Source organism: Pundamilia nyererei, unplaced genomic scaffold (genome assembly GCF_000239375.1).
Source record: "Pundamilia nyererei isolate P.nyererei 1_Seehausen unplaced genomic scaffold, PunNye1.0 scaffold00190, whole genome shotgun sequence".
Lineage (NCBI taxonomy): Eukaryota > Metazoa > Chordata > Actinopteri > Cichliformes > Cichlidae > Pundamilia > Pundamilia nyererei.
The window spans coordinates 133431-146178 of NW_005187591.1; the positions used below are offsets into that span (position 1 = coordinate 133431).

The 12748-nt window shown below is 41.4% G+C and overlaps 1 protein-coding gene across 3 annotated transcripts in view; it reads right to left on the reverse strand.

Annotated features, from left to right (window-relative positions):
* sytl5 (synaptotagmin-like 5) overlaps positions 1-12460 on the reverse strand; it is a 44544-nt gene extending 32084 nt beyond the window's left edge. For all 3 annotated transcript variants that reach the window (XM_005747155.1, XM_005747156.1, XM_005747154.1), the window contains exon 1: positions 12316-12460. The gene's annotated coding sequence lies outside the window, so the exon portion shown is untranslated. The remainder of the gene's footprint in view (positions 1-12315) is intronic.
* Between the last annotated feature and the right edge of the window lie 288 nt (positions 12461-12748).

The following is a 12748-nucleotide window of genomic DNA, read 5'->3' on the forward strand; positions in this document are numbered from 1 at the left end:
GAGCATAAAAATGGGGAAGAAAGTTGATTTAATTGACTTTATTGGTGACAGATGAGCTGATCTGATTATTTCATAAACTGCTGATCTGTTGGGATTTTCCACACAAGCGTCTCTGAAGTTTACAGTGAATGGTTTGAAAAACAGAAAATATCTAGTGAGCTGTAGTTCTCGAGGAGAAAATGCCTTGTTGATGCCAAGGATAAGAGGAGATTTGCCAGATGACTTCAAGCTGACAGTAACTCGAATAACCACGCATTACAACGTAGATGAAGAAGATCATTTCTGAACCTTGAGGTAGATTGTAGTGTTAAGTGCTGGTAGAGTGAGAAGGGGCAGATAGGGTAAGAAGTTTTCAAAAACAACAACAACAAAAAAAAGCATAGCTCAATCCTGCCTTGTATCGATGGTTCAAGCTGGTGGTGATGTAATGGTGTGTGCGATTGTTTCTTTTATGACCACAGCGTACCCATTTTCTGATGACTGCTTCCAGCAGGATAACGCACCATGTCACAAAGCTCAGATCATCTAAAATTGGTTTCTTGGACATAAAAATGAGTTCATTTTACTCAAATAGCCTCCATTTAGTAGCAGATCTCAATTCAGTAAAGCATCTTTGACATGACATCAAGTAATGGATGTGCAGCAGACAAATCTGCAGCCAGTGTGTGATGCTATGATGTCACTATAGACCAAAGTCTCTGAGAAGTGTTTCCAGGACCGTGTTGAATCTGTATCACAAAGATTTAGGACAGCTCTGAAGGCAAAATGGGGTCTGACTGAGTACTAGCAAGGTATAGCTAATAAAGTTGTCTAGTGTTTATAGAGTTTATATGAGGTTTTCCATCTTCTGCCGCTTTATACTAGGGCTGGAGATGAACGGTTACCTGCTCTAATGTTTACTCTCTGACCAATTTCTCTTTGATCCGACTGCTGTCAGAGTTACTTGGGTAAGAAGAGCTAACCCAACATCAATTGTCTTTCAGGACTCAGCCATTATCTTTGGCAGCAGGAGGAACAAACTACTGCTGAGAAACCAGAGTTCACTCAAACTTAAAGTGACTGTTAGCTTAGTGAATGTTTACTCTGAGTCAGCTCCAAACTCAATGACACTTAAGAAGGAAATTGACATTGTGGCAGCATTTTGTTCAAACAGACAAACGAGAAGTCCATTTTGTGGTTCAAATACCAGCAGGACAAGTCATATTACATTTTTTTTTTAAAGAAGTGGTAAGCTTACTTTTTGTTATGATGTTTTTCCATCCTTCATTTAACAGCTTAAGCTTTGAGTGAGAGCATATCAGAAATGTGTATAGTTTATATATTACATTATGTTAGTAGACACCAGCTAAATTGCTAAAACGCTACCTAGAATGCATAAAATATACAGATAATAAAAGAAAAACTTGAGTTTGAAATTTAGATTTTTGATATTTCAGATTTTTTTGTGAATAATATTTGAAAAAACAAAAATTCCTTTCTTGAGTTACTGAAAAGAAAAAAAGAGATTTCCTCCATAGCTGTCTTTCACAGTTAAGATACAAGCCACCGATGTTTAACACATTTGCTACCAAGCCTTGACCAACATTTAAAGTGCTGCCCTTACAGCCATGAAGCACACATGTCACAGCCGCTGTAACATTACACTCGCAGCAGAGCCGTCCTCTGTAATGACCTATCAAGCCTGCAGGCCTCCACAGTTCCCTGCCAGGCTCAATGGAGCAGAAAATAGGAAAAACAAACCAGCATAGACAGTTCCTCTAAAAAAAAAAAAAAAAAAGTCTTATCCCACCCCCTCTCTCAACCCCCGTTAGCTGTGCTCTCTTAATCTCCCTGCACTCCTTCCATTTTTTTTCTTCTTTTCACCTTCACTGAACTCTCGGGCATCACTCTTATCTGAAGGCTGCTTGTCCTTGTGCTGAAAGGTTGCTTGTGTCATTTCACCTGCTAATTAAGAGGAAAAGGGCAGCGTGAGCTCAGGAAAAGGCTGTTTATCCTCCAAAACAAACCAGCAGAGAAACTGCAGAAGAGACAGAGCCAGAAAATTGGTCGTGATTATTGTGCTGTGCTGTTAGGTGTTGCTGGTAAAATAAAAGACTTCCAGGAAGAGAAAAGCCCATCTGGACTTCAAAGGGAAAGATACGTACACCAGGTTTTTACCTTTAATGCACACCAAGTGTTCTGACCCCAAAAGCCTTGTTTGGAGTACAGAATGCCTTAAAACACAGCGGTTTGTGAGAGAAATACAAATCAAACTAAAACAAAGGACCTTTCTTCTCCTCATCTCCTCAGCATTGTGATTACTGTTGCCTAAAACTAAGAGCTCCTCCAGCGTTTGGCAATCAGGACAAGAAACCATATTGTTCCTCCTGATCCAAGGTTTGACTAATGGACAGACTCTCCTACCCAATACCCTGGCCTTCCTTTCCAGGGAGGCTGAGGAGTATGGCCCCCTCTGTAATTGTACCATACCTCCAGCACCACTTGTTAAAAATAGGCACCACCACCTCAGACCTCCATGCAGACAGACCACAGCATCCAGAACTTCAGGCCCCAGGGGGCCCTGCTATGAGGAGTGGTTTAACTACCTCAGTGAGATTTTCCCCAGTGATGTGCAAGCCATCCCCTTTTCCTGGGAATCCTCAAAGTATTCCACTGTACACTGTATCATGTTCCCCTCCCAAGTCACCTTATGGTTTGCCAGATTTGCTTTTAGGCTGACACTGGCCTCACACAGCTAGGTTTTTGCTTCAGCTGTTCGGCCAGCGCCGCACTGCATCTGGAGTCCCACAGGCCAACCAAACCCAATAGGAATCCTCGTTCAGCTTGATGACTCACTTCCTCCATCTGATTCATGCAGGAACGAAGATGGAGTGCTTTGTAATTGTTGGAGTAACTGCAGTTTTGTTTGGTAATCTACACTGAAGCTGATATGGGTTTTGAGGTCTTGTCTTATACAAGAGGATACAAAAAGAGCTGTCATGTTTACAGTGAACGGTGTACTGAACAGTTAAGACATTTGAAGGTAAACAACAAGACGAGAGGGAAAAGGGTTGGTTTATAGTGTGTGGGCTGCACACAATGCACTGTAAGCAATAATACACCGTGTCAAGACAATGCAGCTAGCAGTCATATTACAGAAGACAGCCCATATGAACAATGGAAGATGTTATATGAGCAGCACAGACTCAGAATGAAACTCTGACAAGAATCTCACATTGTAATTGAAATTGTTACTGCCAGGTCTGAATCAATCTGCAGCATCACATTGACAAAAAGAATTCAGCTTGCCCCTAGAATGACCTCAGAGTGACTGAAATCAACAAGATATGATGTTTTTTAAGGGTAAAACCAAGAACCAACAGCTGCAAACACTGCAAAGCCTACAACACTGAATTACATCTGCAAATTGATCTGTTTGTACTTCTCTTGCTTTATAAAAGTGCATGATGACAAAATGTATACCCACTTACAAGACTTAATTTAGAAAATGGTTCTCACAACTACACCAGCAGACGTGTAAAACACCTGCTGAAATAAGACAGGCCTCTGATGTAAATCAAAATAATGATTTAACCTGTATTATTACATTTGTTTCCTTAGATTCTGCGTGGCCAGTGACAGAGATGCCATTTGGTCCTTCAGTCTTCAGTATGATCAGCTGCTCTCATGTCTGCAGTGTGAAAGCTGCCAGTTTATTCTGGCAGGACTGAAAAGCAGCAGTAAAATTGTCCAGAACTGAAGCCACAGTCTGGCGCCTGTTCCTCAAATCTGGCACTGTTTAGAAACTGTGAGACGGTTCAAGTGCAGGAAGTCTGTTTGTTGGATAAACAAAGATTTTCACTGCAGAGAGTCTGAAATCTTTTACTCTTTGCCATCATACCCTCTGATGAGGGGAGGCAGATTTTAAAGAACAGATTAAACTAAGATTTAAAAATGCTGTCTTTCTGTTTCGAGAAAACTTTACATAGTCAGATATGTAATAGATTTGCATGCTGCCAGTGTGCAAACACTTAAAGAACAAGAGACAAGAGCTTTTAGATTGAGGCAGGATCTCATTAACCCAGTTTCTGCTGCCACTGCTGCTTCTTCTTCCTCGAGAGGAGAGGAGTGAGAGAAATGTTCGGGTTAAACCAGCTCCCTTCACTAACATGGTTGAATATTTCATAACACTCCAGTCCAACCAAATTGTACTTTCCTTCATCTTTTCAAGACACTACAAGCTAATGGACAGAAGGGAGATCCTCTGCATGCATGCGTGCGTACATGTTCATAGCAGCATTAGTATTAATCACAGCATAACAACTGAACAGCATGTGTAATTTAAGGCTGGGCAGATGCTAATGGATTATGAAAATTCGTATGATAAGCCCTGCATCATTTCGGCTTTATTGCGCTGTAAGCTGGTACATTAGCATAGCTGGAAAATCTAGACAGATGCACAATGAAATTCAGTGTTAAGCGTCTGGGCTGGCAGAGCCTCCACAGCAGATCGATGAATAAAGATCTTCTAGCAAAGACAAACTGCTGTTTAGACAGACAGGTGGGACCTGAATCCTCCGGATTTAAAGCACTTCTGGATGTTATTTATCCCCATAACGTGTTAGAGCATGCATTTATAATTTTCCTAAGGATTATGTTGTTAATGGCCATGACATACATTCATCTGAAATGGAACAAAACATTTTCTGTTCTATATGCCAGCTCCTGGCATCCCACATGCTTGTGGAAAATCCAGGCTAGGAGCCAAAACAACTGCTTCTGCAAAATAATTAGCATGCAGCAACCAATATTTAGAGCACAGGACGTTTTGACAGAAAGGGCATCCTGCTCTGCATTTCAGAGCAACCACAGACAATTACTGATTTCTCACATAGGCTGGAAAAAGGTTTTGTTTTGAAGTTCAAAGATGCTCCTCCAACTCGCAATTAGCTGCTTCTTTGGTAACGCTTTCTAACAGGTTTGTTCATGCCTTATATTGCTTTAATTGTGCTTAATTTGTGGATTAGTCATTTTTACGAAAGGGTGTCATGTTGTGAAACATCACTTTGCACTCTTATAAAGCAAGACTAAAGCTGCCAGAAGGAATGGGAGACTTCAAATTAGTACAAAAATTCAAGACACAAGACTGGGAACTTTGATTTGGCAGATTTTTAACAGCAGCTAAACTTGCTGATGCAACCCCAAAGAGTTTCGTTTTCCTTCTTGGTTTGGACTGGGGATCTTCTATTAGAAGACTTCTTATAGATTATAGATTTACAGTCACTCAAAGTTCTCAAGGTCTAAAGCCTCAGTTACGTGGGAAAAAGTGTAGTCCTCGACTTGTTGGAAAGCGGTCCCTAGAGGTTACTGTCTGTTGCTAGGTGAAACAGGGCACAAAGAGAAAAATCTTTGTGATTGCTGTGGTCACTAACAGACTCCCACAGTCGCCTGTAATTTGCATGGAAGATGGCAATTTGTCTGCAAACAGCTGTAAAGACCAAGCAGTAACAAAACTTGATACGTAAACTGGAAACAAAGACTCGAGCTGTGCTTTCACTTAAAATGAACGCATTTCCAAACATGTAACTTTTACTTTAACTGCAAACTGTCATTTCAGGTTCGCATTGCACTAGCACTTAGCGATTGGTTGGAGAGTAGTTGGCGTTTTCTATACAAACTACAGGTGATGACGGCAATCTGCCAGCAACCAAAGCAATCACAAGTAGATTTTTGGTGTACCACCATTTAGCTCTTTGTGAAAATTTCGCCTAACTGCCAGCAACCTCCAGCAAACACTTGCCAACTACAGATTGGGAAATGCAACTTTTTTTCTAGTGTCCCATGGTTAGTAGTGGGTCACAAACTGGTCTCTAGAGCCTACACAATTAGGGCTTTAGCAGTCAATTTAACAGCGACTGACATCAGTCAGGAAGGAATACTGTTTTTATCCTAGCAACAAGTGGTTGCCAGGTGGTTGCCAACCAGTCTCTAGGCATGTGTGATCAGGGCCCAGCATACTAACCTAATGTGAGCTAGGTTCTGCTCATAAGCAGGCTACTGTAATTAGCAGGCAGCTTGAAGAACAACTAGAAGCCTTTCAAAGCCTGCTCACCAACACATTTCCAGTATTATATCAGGAGGGTCTATGAAGAACTATTTCTGTATTTAATTCAGTAGACAAACCAACATTCACACCCACGTAAATCTCCAGCTGCATGGATTTGAAAGTGAGCCAAGGTTAACTATGTGTTAGCAAATGATCTCTGAAGTCTACAAATTATTAGTCAAATATTTATAAATCTTCAATAATCTCTAACTTATGCAACTTTCGAAATCACGCTGCACTGGATGTGTTGCGACATATAAAAATGTGAGTCAATGAACTGTAACGTCATTGGAGGAACTAAAACAGCTAATTAATGAGCTCAAATGAATTAAAAACTCCATCATGATCTGACCTTAATGTAAGAAGAGGACTACTAAAGACACAAAACAAAAACACAACTGCATTTCTCTGAACTAACACATTTTTTCCAAATCAACGCATTTCTCAGAACCAACAAAACCAATACGGACTTTGCCCTTGTCGACAAATATGGGTGAGGTCGGCGGAAAATTTAACCGAAACTTCTGATTAATGTTCAGGATTACATGATTCAAATGTACACAGCAACGAGGACTATGTTATAATCCTACACCTGTGAGTCTCCGTCTGTTATGACGACATAAAGGCAGTGACCTCCTGTCTCATTCTGATAAAAGTCCTTGTTGACCAGATGAAATATAAAACCTCGCCTTTTTCTTCAGCAGCAGGTAAACATTGACTTCAGATTCAGCTTTATGTTTTCCAAACCTGCGCTTACTGGAAACAAAAGTCTATTCGCTTAGAGCTTAGCAGCTAGCCTTTATTAGGAGTCCCAATTCTTTTGATTATTGGCTCCATTGTCAAAAAGTTACTTTACTAATAGAGTTTAACAGCATGTCACATCGATTTTAGGAAGATTAAGTCGACTCCTAGCATCCAAATATCAAGATTTAACTCTAAAGCTCAAATCCAGTTGATTTCCATTTAACTAGAACACATTTTAGAAGCAAAATGCCAAATAATTAAATGATAAATAACAGTCATTCAACTCTGTAATACCCCATTTGTTGGTTTTCAAACATATAGCGCTTTTTAATCAGTAGTTTTCCATTCATCATTCATAACCCTGCAGTCATTTCACAGCCCAGGTTTATTGCACATTTCCATTAATTCCTCACATCCATTCACGTCACTGCAGCTGGTTAAAATAGTTATGATTAAACACCGTAATGTGCACGAAATGTCAACAATGAATTTAATTAATGCCTGTGTTACATGTACACCGTGCTGGGTGGATTTTTTTCACTGGCACATCCCAGTCAGCATGCTGAGTACTGTGAAACACTAAGATAAGGATACAACTTTAAATAAAAAAGGGGCATTTTCAGTGTTTGTACTCTGTGTTTAGGTTCAAGTGTCCCATCATCCCACTGCAGCGCCCACAGAGGCATGTGTCCACACATTCAAGGTTTATGGAGGGCGACAGTGAGGCATCACTCCCTGACCAGCAATCTATTACTCAACTGAGCCCTTTCCCTCAGCACTGCCTCCAAATTACATTTCTGCTGTCGAGATGCTTTTCCCCTCCCCTCCCACATCCGCGGGGTTGTTGTTTGGACAGGTTGCCTACTGATTGCCTTGCTGCTGCTGTGATTGAACAGGGATGCGGTGCATCTCTGAGGCCACGCGGGGCTATAGGCTGCATACCAAACGGGCAAGCAGCATGCGTTTGGAGAGCTTTGGATGAGAGCGCCATCAGTGAGTGGGAGGGAGGGAAACCCCGCACAACACTGCACTACAGAGATCAGACATTCAGTGCAGCAGCATGGAGGAGCTTTGTTTCAACACCTCAGGCATCAGCAGTTAATCTGAATGTAATTGTGCACCAATCTTAAACACAATATGACTCGCGCTTTAAAGGACGACAGTTTGATGTGTGAATCTCCATAATTCTTTAAGACATCTGTGAAAATATGAGTAAAAGAACAATGCAGAGAGACGTTGTTTAAGAGGCAAAGAGGCTTCCCTACAGAGGCGGAGAATAACAACAAAAAAAAAAAGGATTTCAAGTTTCCAGGCTTTCTAGGAAACTGCAAGCACATTATGTATTTTTAGCCCCAGCTCATTCATATGTCTCATTAACAGAGAGATGAAGCTTGAAATATTAGGGACTGCAAGTATGAGATATTTCCAAACTGGTAAAATTACAAGAAAAGACTGTATCAAAATAAAATCTATCACTAACCCTTCTGCAAGAAATCAGTTCACTGTTTGTTTAAATCTGTTTCAATATGGTAAAAAGCTGTTACAAAAAACAAAACTATAGACTTTATTTAGCCAGATTTTATGTCTTTTGTGTGATTTTAGGCCCATTGTGTTAAGAGAATATTCAAATATTTAAAAAATAACTGTTAAGTCAGACATGTGAGGGTGAAGAATATTAATGCATGACATATTGTTATTACTCGGCTCATATCAAGTTTATTTTGCCTTCCTAAAGCTTCATGCCACCATCTTCCAAATCCATGTTCTGCACTCCACTCAAATTAAATCCATTATATTAAAACAGAGGTGAATAAAACTGACCATTTGAAGAGACATTGACTTTAGGTCCTCTCCTAAACTTCTGGTTTCACTAGAGCTTTGTGTGCGTGTTGCTGTAAAGGGAGGGCAGGGTGAAGAGGGAGAAGCGACAGGAAGCCATTTCACAAAGAAAGTCTTGAACACATTACTATAAATTTAGTCCTAATGAGGAAAATTTAAGGAAAACAAAAGTCACACAAAGGTTAACATTGCGTTAACTGCTGTGCTCATATCCATCCACTTAAGGTTACTAATTACGGTACTTCCAATCGCTCGATGCAGTCTAAACAAGGCTCATCTGCTGGTCGCTTTGTGAAGGAGATAAATGGAGGAAATAAACTCGCTGGTGTGCAGTATGCATTATGGTGGGTGGATATAGTTCCATTAACTAGTATACATTAACCCGTTCCACTTACCTGCCCCAGTGACAACCGTATCAGTTACTGGTGATCACATGAAAGGGACTATATGACGACACAGCCTAGAGATCACCACATGTTGTTTTTCACCCACAGACATAAACATGAATGTTTGTTTAAGACACTTTCTGAAGACAGAAGCCATGGCCATCTTTTATATACAGTTTATGGACAAAGCCAAGGGAATGAATTAAATATTTTATGGATACAGCAAGTCAGGTGTGAGGCTTAGCTACTCTTCTTTTATCCAGCACTATAACCTTCAACTTGAACATTTTATCATACAGCCTAAGAAATCCTTACTCCAGCTTACTCCCACAGTTCAAAGACATGTAGTTAGTGACGTTAGTTTAACTGGTGATTTTTAATTGCCCATTGGTGTGAATGTGAATGGTTGTCTGTCTCTCTGTGTTAGCTCTGCGACAGGCTAACAACCTATACAGGGTGTACCCCTTGATTCGAACTATGGTAGCTGGGATAGTCTCCAAAAACCCTCCCTCCACTCCCTCAGGACCCTGAATCGGTTAGGCAGACAAGAATGGAAGGAAGCGTAAGAAATCAGAGGACTTTGGCTCTCAGACTCCAGAAAATATCTTCACATATTTTCTCATGTAAAAAAATAGAAATGACTATGACCACACCAAGTTTAGATTGAGGCTTTAAATGCTGCACTGAGCAACATTTTACCATCTTCCCAAAGAAGCTTCACCTTCTTTATCTGTAACAACAACAAGATCTCACAGCTCACGACAACGCTGCGAGCATCAACCACAAGCGCAGCATGAGCTAGTCAGATACTGCAATCTAGACAGCTACAGAAAGGTGGTGCAGCTGTCTAGTTTGCTTTTTGAAATACGACTTTGTAGAAAGTATGACATATTTGTGGTATAATAGTTTTGTCTCAAGTCAATCTGATACAAAAAGCCACACCATGACTCAAACTTTAAGCAGAGGTTTTGGATTTGCAGCACACAAGTATCAGTCTGGCACATTTGGCTGCAGCCTGCAGTGTCTGTCACAAGAATGCATGTGCGTGCAAATGTATGTGCACACATACAAATGCACGCACACACTCCTCTATCCTGTACCAGCAGATCCCGGAGACCTCTAATGCTGTGTGACTGCAATCCCCAGGGATTCTTTCTGCACTACTGGATGAGCTCCCCTGCCTTTGTGTTAAGACATCAGGGAATCCCTACATTCGCTTGCTTCTCTCATTCTTTATTTGCCCATTTGTTCCCCTCACAACCCCCACAGCGGGTGTGCTGCATGAAGGTTCGGTTATCATCACCGAGGTACCCTGCTCGAGACTACGATACAACAGCCTCAAATGATAACCGCACCTATTGCTTAGAGGAGCCGAATGAACCAATTTAGGGAAGCGTCAGTATGACAAATTACAGTACGGCAGGATAATTTCTTACACTGCAATGGCTTGTTGTTTATGAAGGAAACAGCAGTGTACATTTTGGATCTTTCACATTGGCCTTTAGGGGTTCATAATAAAAAATTATGCAATATATGAGCTCATTAGCTCAGCAGTGTTGTTTAAATCTACTCAGTGGACGGGGCTGACAGATGAAAACGTTGCCAGTTCTCGTCTGAATCTACTTTGTCAGTGTTAAGTAGCCACTCTGGACAGCAGCCAACCCTGTCTGAGGTCTAAGAGCCACTTGGGAAAGTTGAATTGGGCTTTTCTATTTTCACATTATACAGGCTGTTAAGATGTAACACTTGAGGCCAAATAAGAAAAGTAAATACAATTTAATTATGGATCAGCCCACATGTCTGACCTAAGGAGCAAACTTGCTCCTCATTTCAATCGGTGCTTCAAATATTTTTTTTTTAAATCAAATATTGCAAATTCAAACAAGTGACAAATTAAAAAAAGAAAAAGAAAGAAAAAACTGTTATTTTGATTACACGAGAAAGAAATTAAAAAGGTTTTTTTTCACCAGTTGTGTAAATACCATTAGGTGATTTCTTGTTGCTTGGATATTTCAAAAAGTGTTCAACTTCATCCTCTCTAAATCAAAAATTATTTAGCACTTAAAAAAAACAACAACCCATCTACAAACAAATAATTCACTCTGGAGCCTAAATCACTGATGAAAAAATGAACTATTCTTGAGTGATAGCTCACTATTACGCTGTTGATTCAGACAAAACAAGGCAATCAGAAAACATCCTTTTTGCCACTTTTTCCTCAATTTTCTGTCATTTTGTATCCCGAAACAAAAACACACAAATATGCATTTGAGTCACCGATGATTACTTATTCTCCACGGCTGAGGCCCCAAATTGATGGAAAGCCAACCAAGCATAAAATATTAATAAATAAATCCTGCATACATCATGTTTTCCTGTTGGTAGCTGAGCAGAGGGTTTGTTTTTTTTACATCCTGCAGCTGACAACATTTCAACCACCAAATGGAAGAAGAACTTCTCATTTCTGAATCACCCACATGCACCTCTGCTCATCTCAAGCAAAACCCACCTCTGAACAGCAGAATGAGGTCAGCCCGTTTCTTTATCAGCGCAGCCAGAGTACAATGAGCACTGTGTCACACAACCAGCCCAGCCTCCATACATTCAGCAGCATCCCGAGGCCACTGCTGTGCGCCTGTCACCTTTACGGTGAAATCCCCATGAAAAGACCTGGTGGGATATCCTGGTGACTCCGCGGACAAGGTCATCACTAATTACCGTAGGCTAAAACTCGGTTTATTATAAGAATAGGATGAAACAGCCTTGTTACACGGTCACTTCTTGTCACATCAAACCCAGCTCAGATCACTTGATCTAAACACGCATTGTTTGTGCTTTATTTATGTTTCACATCATCTTTAACAGCTCTTGGGTCTGCTGGAACAAGTTCAGCAGTGCAACACATTCTCAACAGGTTATTAAATTAACGAACAGGTAAATCTACCGTCGAAATCAGCGGAGGCAAGAAGGGAAATACCAGCTTTCTGCTGCAATGCACCTGCCCAAACGCGCCTAACTTTAGGTAAGAAGCGGGGCTGTCTGGACCCACTGATGTGTGCTGAGTCCTCTGAGGTCGTGATGGTGGACGGAGAGAGCCCCCTCCCCTCCTCTTTCGTCCCCGCAAAACAAGGAAAAGGCACAAATAAAACATCAGGAACTGCGAACAAGCTGCACTGCTGACCATATGTGCCGTATGCAACGCGCCGGTGTTTCAGCGTCCCGGAGCGCTGCCGGCTGACCTGCAGAGCGGCGGTGTCTTACCTGGTGTGCTCGCCTTTCACGGTGAGGGTCCGGAGGGGGGTGAGCACGGCCGGCTGCGGAGTCAGCCCGAGAATCATGAACCGTGTGAGAGCCTGTCGGTGCGCCTCAGCACCGTCTGAAGGCAGAGATCCACAGCCAGGGTGTTCCCGACAGGAGGGGGCGTGGTGTGTGTGTGTGTGTGTGTGTGTGTGTGTGTGAATGAGAGAGCCAGAGAGAAAGAGAGACAGAGAAATGGCTCTTTTCTGACAATGCGACATTCATTCTTTTTCTTCTTATTGTCCGTATAAATTAAACTTTAAAGGGCAAGTCGGTTCATAAAGCGCACACTGCAGTGCAGATCTAGGCTGAGGGAAACTCCCACTTGTCACTGCTACATTATGTATTATGGATTTCCCTGCTGGCATCCTCTGGGAGTCTGTATTTCTGTGGTAAT